Raw genomic sequence first — 8,452 nt, 5'->3', positions numbered from 1 at the left:
AACTTCTCGAATCAACAAGCGAGTGCAGAGTCAAGGAAAGTTAAGGCCGAGCCATGAAAAAGAGAGCGAGGCAAAGTGTCTCAACAGCACAAAGAGAAAGATGAACGTGCAAGATTTCGGACTCTTACACTGTTTAGATGGTACGATTTTACATGGGAGCACAGCATGAAGAATCTGTAATCCTGTAGGATGTAATATCTTATTTTGAGAGAAAAGTCTTTGGCACTGTGTCCTCTTGTTAAGAGTTTTCAAACATATTGTCACGGCTTGGTATTTTAATTTGAAAAAAATATTAAATTAATATTGTTTTAGTGTTTTTTTCTTAAATTTTTAATATACTAACATCAAAAATTAAAAAAAAAAACACTAAAAATCTGAATTTGTTTTCAATCAAAACAATATTTTAACTAAACCCATATGACAAGAGAGCGTAAAAGAATATATTCTACATTAAATAAATAAACAATAGAAATTAATAATAAACCATAAAAAAAACTAGAATCCAATCTCGTTTACTGAATTTAACACTCTCAGGAAAGGGAGAGGATTTAAGCAAGAGTGGAGATGGGAGTTTTTTATTTTATTCAAGTGATGATTTGCCTACATCTTCTTCATACACCAGCCACCAATTTGTGTACACTAATTTCAAGATATCAACTTCTGCCACGTATCTTAAATAACGAAACACGTGATCTGATCTGGCGCAGTAAATCAAACTTTAATTTTGTCCACGCAACTTATTCCAATATTTCTAATATTAAATTTCAGCTTTACTGTTACAATTTCTTTTGTAATTTAAAAGAAAATCTCAATACACACGAAAGTAACATTATAATTTAATAACATATGAATTAATGTTGGCATAATTTTATTTTGTTTTATCTACATTTTGTCTTCAAGTACTGTTAATATTTTACATCGACTTTACAGGTATATTTTTCTTTTCTAATTTACAACAAAATCTCAATACATGTGATTATAATTTAAAAACACATGAATTAATATTTTTGACATGATAATTTGAGTTCTTGACCACATTTGATGTCATCCAAACGCCACTAATATTCCTAAAATTAACTATGCCGAAATACGCATGAGTTTTCAATCTTATCCTATGCATGCAGTGGTGCTTTTTTTTTTTTTTAGCCTGAGTTGTTATTGTAGTCATCATACATTAAGTTTGTATATATATTGGTCATCTTAATGTTTTTTTTTAATATGGAATATAAATTCACTTTAAAATTATTTTAAAAATATATTTATTTTTTTCTTCAATTAAATATATTCTTATCTCTTCTGCACAAGTAACTTCTTAAAGAATTAACTAAATTAGCCATTAACATGCAAACTAGTTTGAATATTCTTTGTACTATCAAGTGATCAAAAATAAAATAAAACGTAAAAAATGATGCTAACATCGCCGTGATTGGCATCCCACCATAGAATTCTTGTTTCATTCCATGGAGCCTAGCGGTCGACTACGGACAAGCTCCTCCGCAAGTCAGGCAGGGCGATTCCTTCTGTCTTCCTGTTCTTTCCATTTCCATTTCCACTTTCACGTCCTTCTTGCTATACTTGGCTTATAAAAAAAATATAAATAAATGAAAACTACCTTCAGCTCAAAGCCAGAACTCCTGAGATGTGCAGGTGTAAGCATTAATTTTATAGCTTTGAGGAAGGTGTCTGGATGGTGACTTGTACCTTATGGGGTGAATGCTGCAGCCAATTATTTTCTTCCTCTTCAGTGCGGTGATTGAACTTGTGCGTTTTTCAAACTTTGATAATCCGTATGTAGTGCAACGTTTTTTTTTTTTTTTTAAATGATGAAAGTCGAAGAGTTAATTATAAAGGTTTTGATTTTCTTTATATTAAGGAAACATTCCGCACATGATTTATCAATTTATGGCTATTCTCAAGAATCAAATCACCACGGGAAATAGCTTATTAACTTAAAATTTGGGTTGGAAAACCCAGATGTTAAAAAGGTTTTGATTTGACCCAAAATCATCATTCTGAGAATGAATATGTTACAAAAACTTTAATTTATTGGTATGTTCGGATCAAGCCATATATAAAAAGGTGTATGAGTGGAATTACATGGAGGAGAAGGGAGTGCAATTGTGTTTTTAGCTTTTTGAAATATTCATAGTAACCCTTTAACAATTTTATCCGTTCAAATTTACCCCTTCTGTATTTAGACACTTGCCCCCTCATAGTTCTTGAAAAGATGCATACAAGTCTTTAGCATATCTATACTAATTAAATTCTTGCTGTTTTTTTTTTAGGAATAATTGTGTATGAAAATATAGTCTAAATGGACTATCTTGTGATTTTCAATTCAATTTTTTATCTAATAATTTTATTTAAATAAAATCGTTTTATATGCTTAATGAAATATTATACCAAATGGATCCTAGCTATAATGTTTTTCCCTGTGTATCACCAAGAAACTTCATTTGAAATCCCAGTATGTTACTGAAAGCTTTGATTTTAGGGCATAATAAAAAAATGGTAAGGTTTAGAATTCCAAGAAAAAACGAATAAAAAAAAAATGGTGCCCGACCTTAAAAGTGTGTGGTTCTGGAATTGGATTCGATATCTCAGCTACCGGCCGGGCGTCGTTTCCTTCTTTCGAAACAAAAGGCCATTATTTCAAGCAGCTGGCGTACGTGCGTGCTGTACTGTCCTTCTCAGATGATAGAGTCTATTATTTTTGCTCGAGGGAGACTCTGACTCGGCAAGGGTATGTGAATGGCATGGAATCATTCTTCGCTGTTTGTATCCCGTCCCTAGCTAGCCTGCCTCTTTTCACATCCGCTTGCGAGGACAATAGCTAGCTCCAGTAACAATCAAAAGTGCTTTTTATATGTAGAATTACTTTTTATTGTTGCGTGTATATATATATATATATTATTAAAAGTATTTCTATATATATAACATCAATAAAAAATACTTGTGCATTATTTAGTTTTTTCTAAAACTTTGAAGGCAAGAGGAATTTTTTTATTATTATAATATAAACCTGTTTAATATAAAAGCTATGACGAATTAGAATTTAAAATATTAAAAGATTTATATACTTTTACAATTATTTTGTTATATATACTTCAATACATATAACATCAATCAAAAATACTTCAAATCAATATATTATTTGAGGTAATAGCTTCATTATTCTTATTATATTATTTTATTAATTATTAAGATTTTCTTTTAATTTTATAGTTTAGTGATAATGAATATACTTTTTAATCTGATAATTAGATTGAACTGAAATTTTATTAGATTAATTTAGATGTTTAATTATATAAAAGTTGTTAGTGAAGCAACTCGTTGCATTTTCAGACCCAAATTAAGTTTAGAATTAAGCTATTATTTTAAAATTTTCTATATTTTCTTGTTTTTATTTCTATTTAAATGATAACTTTCAATTTAATTAAAATTTTACTAATTAGAATTTTTTTTATATAGTTTTGTAGGTTATTTTTCAATATGAAATTTTATAAAAAAGTACTTTTTAGAAAATAAAACAGTTTTTAATTTTTTCTACGTGCTTAATAGTCATAACATTAGGTTTGAGAAGTCTAAATTATTTCTTTATAATTTAAGGTTGTAAAACTTTAGAGATTGACAAATATCATCATGTATATTCTACATTAATTTGTAATTTCTTTATTGTCTTTTCTATACTTTCTCTTTTTCCCTTTCTTTTTTTTTTTTTTGGATAAGTAGACTCATCACAAAAAACAAATGACTTTAATGTAAGGTTATAAGGTTATTTATTCTTATATGGGATAAATTAGAAATTATGACCCATTTACTTGTGAACTGTGACAATAAATTAAAGATTTTTTTAAATGAATAAACTAAAAAAAAAAAAAACCTTACGAAGAAGACACCAATTTCTTTTAATAGCTGATGGAAAATAGATTGGGATATCTAATAGGACTAGATAGACGGAACTTGTATAATTGTATTTATGTATTTGGAGGGAAGGAGGGAAAGAAGGCATGCGATATGTGGATTGGATTCTGTCTATCAAGGATATAATATATAGCTTATTTATAAAAGATTGTCATCAAGTAGTAAAAACTTTAAACATGAATGATTTTTTCACACAAATTTTTTAGATTGGTGGAGTGTTATTGTGATTGATGAATTAATTGGATGATGGAGTTAGTTATTGTTTAGAGTAATTGGACTTGATAACTAATTGAGAAATTACTATTAATATTATTATTTATTTATTGATAAAATTATAATCTGTTTGATGATTATATATTAAATTTACTAAGAAACATGTTATTGGAAAAACAAATTGCTAATGAAATTACATACATTAATTTATAAAAATACTAAGTTAATTAATTTAGAGTGTCTTTATTATTAATAAATTTATTAATAAACTTATTACTGACAGATGTATTGATAGACTACAAATCACTAACAAGAACTTTTTTTATGAAGTATTGTAGTTTGTGAGCCCATCAAGGAAGTTCATATCAATAGATTATAAGTATAAATACTAACAAAGAATTTCTAAAAAAATTGATAGCGTAAACTATATATACATTACTGCTCATGCAAATACTATAACTTCTTTGAAAGAATGGGTCATTAAGCTTGGAAGTTTTTCTGTCTTGGTGAATAAACAACGGGTCAATAGGCTTGGACATGTTTTCAGGGAAGGTAATTAGAGTGCATTTCTAGCTTAAAAGGATTTGTTGCAAATTGATGGTTTGCTCTGATTTGGAAATTTCCTCCAATTGATTTGAGATTTGAAATTTAAGTTTGCAAATTATGATTATATAGAAGCACCTGTATTAAGGAAAACAAACAGATTAATAATGCCAATTTCATTATTTTCAGGGGGGGAAAAAACCCTTTAATAACCAAATTGTGCCCTCCGTCGATGAAGGGTGGTTTTTATTTTATTTTATTTTATTTCATGAACCAGAAACTTTTATCATTTTTTTTTTCCAACCACTCCTTCCTTCTTGGCTTCATCAATCATCACAGCTGTATTCATGCAATTCGACAGGCTAGGATGGAAAGATAATGGTAAAGAAAAAGCATACAAGAGTGGACCATAGCACGTGAAAATGTAAAGACTAAATTGCTTAATATATATATATATATACACACATGAGAGAAAAGTTGTTTATAATTGTAAATCCATCCAACTAGTTTGGACTTTAGTAATAAATCTTGCATTTTATATATCTTTCTCTTCATTGGTGCCGAGATCATTAGTGGGTCAGTGGAGATATATTTTTTAAGGAGAATCGAGTGAATTTATCAAAAGCTTGTTTGTTTTGTGATTTTTCAATGCAAACAAAAACAACAAATTAATTTAATATAATATAGTTTTTAATAAAATCATGAATGGTGATATTTTAAAGAAAAATATTTAAATCTTAAGAAATATTTTCCTTGGTATAACTTTCAGTTTATAATATTTACCAACATCATAACTTAACTATTTCAATAAGATTATTAACACTACCACCTTCATATCATATCATCACGGGCCATCACACTACTTGTTATCATCACTTTATTATCAAGGTAATCAACCCTTTCTTATTTATACAACCATTACCATTATTATTGTGATATTATTATTAAAATAATTATTATTATCACTATGCTAACATCATTATTATTATTGTCATTATTGATGCTACAACTTGGCTATCAATGCACTGCTATTTCATTATTATTGTCACTTTGACCTAATTACTATCACAAAAATAATTACTACCACTAGTTATCGTTATTATTATCAGCTTTTTAATTAATGTAATCTTTATTATTATTTTATTATTATTATTTAAAATTATTAAAAATATTTTTTTTGATGTGTGTAATCAATGAGAAATAACTTATTTTTTTTTTTAAATATTTTCTCCATAAAATGAATCTTAAATAGAAAAGTTTGTAACTATCAAGAAAATGAAGAGGAAATTGTAGAAAAAAATACAGCAAAGATGTTAGTAGGCAGTTAACCAGGTTATAAAGAAGAGAATTTTATTAAGCAACTCATTTAGACATTAAAGACATGGTTAAATAGGAGAACAAAAATAAAGCTAAAAAAACCATATTTTATTTATACTCTTGGCTGGCTAATTGAGCCATGACAGTATCAATTTCTGTACTCTCAACGTGTATATAACTTATATAGTAAGATTTGAATTTACAATTATTTAACTATTAAAAATTTAATACTATATATATTAAAATATTATCTCGTTAAATGATATCTTGAATGATTAATGTAAATTAACTGATCTATATCACCTATTAAAAAAATATTTTTTCTCAACACGAAACGAAATTAATAGTAACCATGCATGTTTCAAAAGTGTAATCTATTCATGTTAAAGTACTCCATAAAAATGTAAAAGTTACGAGCAATGCATTCCTTAGCATCTTGGTTCTTGTATTTTAAAAATAATTTTTTAAAAAATAATTTTTTTATTTTTTTAATTAATATTTTTTTTAATATTTTTTAATATTTTAATGTATTGATATTAAAATCATATCTAGGGATTTTTTTTCATGCCTTTTGAAACATGTTACCCTTCGATAGGAGGCAACACCTAGGAAACATGGTTATTGGCCAATTAATTAGCCTGGTCATGATCAGAAAGGGACAGAGCATCCATTACATAGGAAGTGCAATACTCCCTTTGGAGAAAACGTTAGCCCATGCAGGCGACAGAGGAGACCGACCATCATGGTTTTTAGCATAATTTTAAAATTCAGATTAGTTTGGGAAATTAATCTGGGATCCAACTAACTCGGGTTTGAAACTTGTTTAGGTGGAGATAAAACTCATTTGGGAATTGAACCCGGTTCACCCGGGTAAGACCCAATCATTTTTTTTATGTTAGCAGTAATTAATTGATATCGTTTTGATCAAAACACTGAAAACTGAAAAGTGAAGGAGAATGATGCAATATTGGAGACGGTTATTGTAAACCTAATTAATTCAATTTTTTTTTTGCAATCCGATTTCAACTTCCATCACAAAAGTAAAAACTTTGTTGTTTACAATTTTTTATGTTAATCGATGATGAATTTTAGAATGCTCTTACCATGATTCTATTTAATACTTATTACCATAATTTTTTTGATGTTGTTACGTTATTACCATGACCCGGCAGTTATAAGTAGTCTTTTTCCAAGTCCTTCAAAGTCCTTTCGTTGTCAAAGCCTCTGTAAGTTCAAACATAAATAAATAATTCAGATTCGATCGATGATTTTCATACCTTCAATTTGCATTTCTATAGTAATTCTTTGTAAATGCTTCTCTTGTGTTTGATAATTAGTCTCTAACTAGGTTTGCTTTCGTTTTCATCCGTGTAGAGTGAACTTCCATTGGTTGGAAACGTAGCACCGAATTTCGAGGCTGAGGCTGTTTTCGATCAAGAGTTTATTAAGGTAGTTTGTGCTTACAATGCTGTTGAATATAAGGAGTTGTTGTCATTCCTTGTTTAACCGACTTTTTTAATTAAATTTCTTAATGTACATTGAAGTATTGTTTGGTGAAGTTTGGACTTGAAAAAACAGTTAATTGCTGCTTTGATCGTTGTAAAATCTCAACTGGTTAATTTTTAACTTGATTAACAACGATAATGTGTCAATCAAGCTAGTGGAGATATGTTTTATTCAGGTTTCTTTGTGAAAATTATATTCTTTTAATGAACGTGAATTAATTTTGTTACCACCTTGCAATTGCGGTTATGTTTTGTTGTTTATTTTAAACTCTAGTTTGATTTGGTAATTTTGGTTTCAGGTTAAACTATCTGAAGAAATATGTGGTTCTATTTTTCTATCCATTGGACTTCACATTTGTTTGTCCCACAGGTTTGTTTTGAACTCAGCAAATGTAATTTGAAGTTTCAGTGAGTTGTGGGTGCTAATTGTTCTTCAATTTTTTTTTTTTTGTCTTACTTGTGTGCTGAGAAATCACTGCTTTTAGTGACCGTTATGAGGTATTCAAGCAGATAAACACAAAAATATTGGATGTTTCAGTCGACAGTGTGGTATGTTCTTTTGTTTTTTCAAAATCAAGAAACAAAATCCTTGAGCATCGAATAGTCTTATTCTGTTATGTGTCATTAATAATTAGGTTGTTATTATTAATCTAATAAATAATTTAAATTTGATTTATATAAATGTTGTATTATAATTAATTATATATTTTTTATAAATATTTTTTTTATTAATTCAGATTACCATGCATCGAAGACCGAATCGGATTTTAAAATTATTGCTATGAGAGGTCTGTCCATTAATTAATTACCTGTTTCGTACACGTGGCTCGACAACTGAGTCAATCTGCTTTATAAATAAATGAAATTCATTTCGATACCTGTAGATTCATTAACATCCCACTTCGACCTCTAGAATTAGAACATTTTCATGTTACATATGCAGTTTTTAA

General features: G+C 28.2%; 1 long non-coding RNA gene across 1 annotated transcript; it reads left to right on the top strand.

The window, feature by feature from the left end:
• Nucleotides 1–7,205: 7,205 nt before the first annotated feature.
• LOC105130496 (uncharacterized) lies at nucleotides 7,206–8,017 on the top strand. Its single transcript, XR_843240.1, has 4 exons — nucleotides 7,206–7,223; nucleotides 7,372–7,446; nucleotides 7,802–7,872; nucleotides 7,972–8,017. It is a non-coding gene; the product is annotated as an uncharacterized LOC105130496 (long non-coding RNA).
• The last annotated feature ends 435 nt before the right edge of the window (nucleotides 8,018–8,452 follow it).

This window comes from Populus euphratica, unplaced genomic scaffold, assembly GCF_000495115.2.
Source record: "Populus euphratica unplaced genomic scaffold, PopEup_1.0 scaffold21.1, whole genome shotgun sequence".
Lineage (NCBI taxonomy): Eukaryota > Viridiplantae > Streptophyta > Magnoliopsida > Malpighiales > Salicaceae > Populus > Populus euphratica.
The sequence above is the reverse complement of the archived record's forward strand: the minus strand, read 5'-3'. Positions and strand labels throughout refer to the sequence as shown.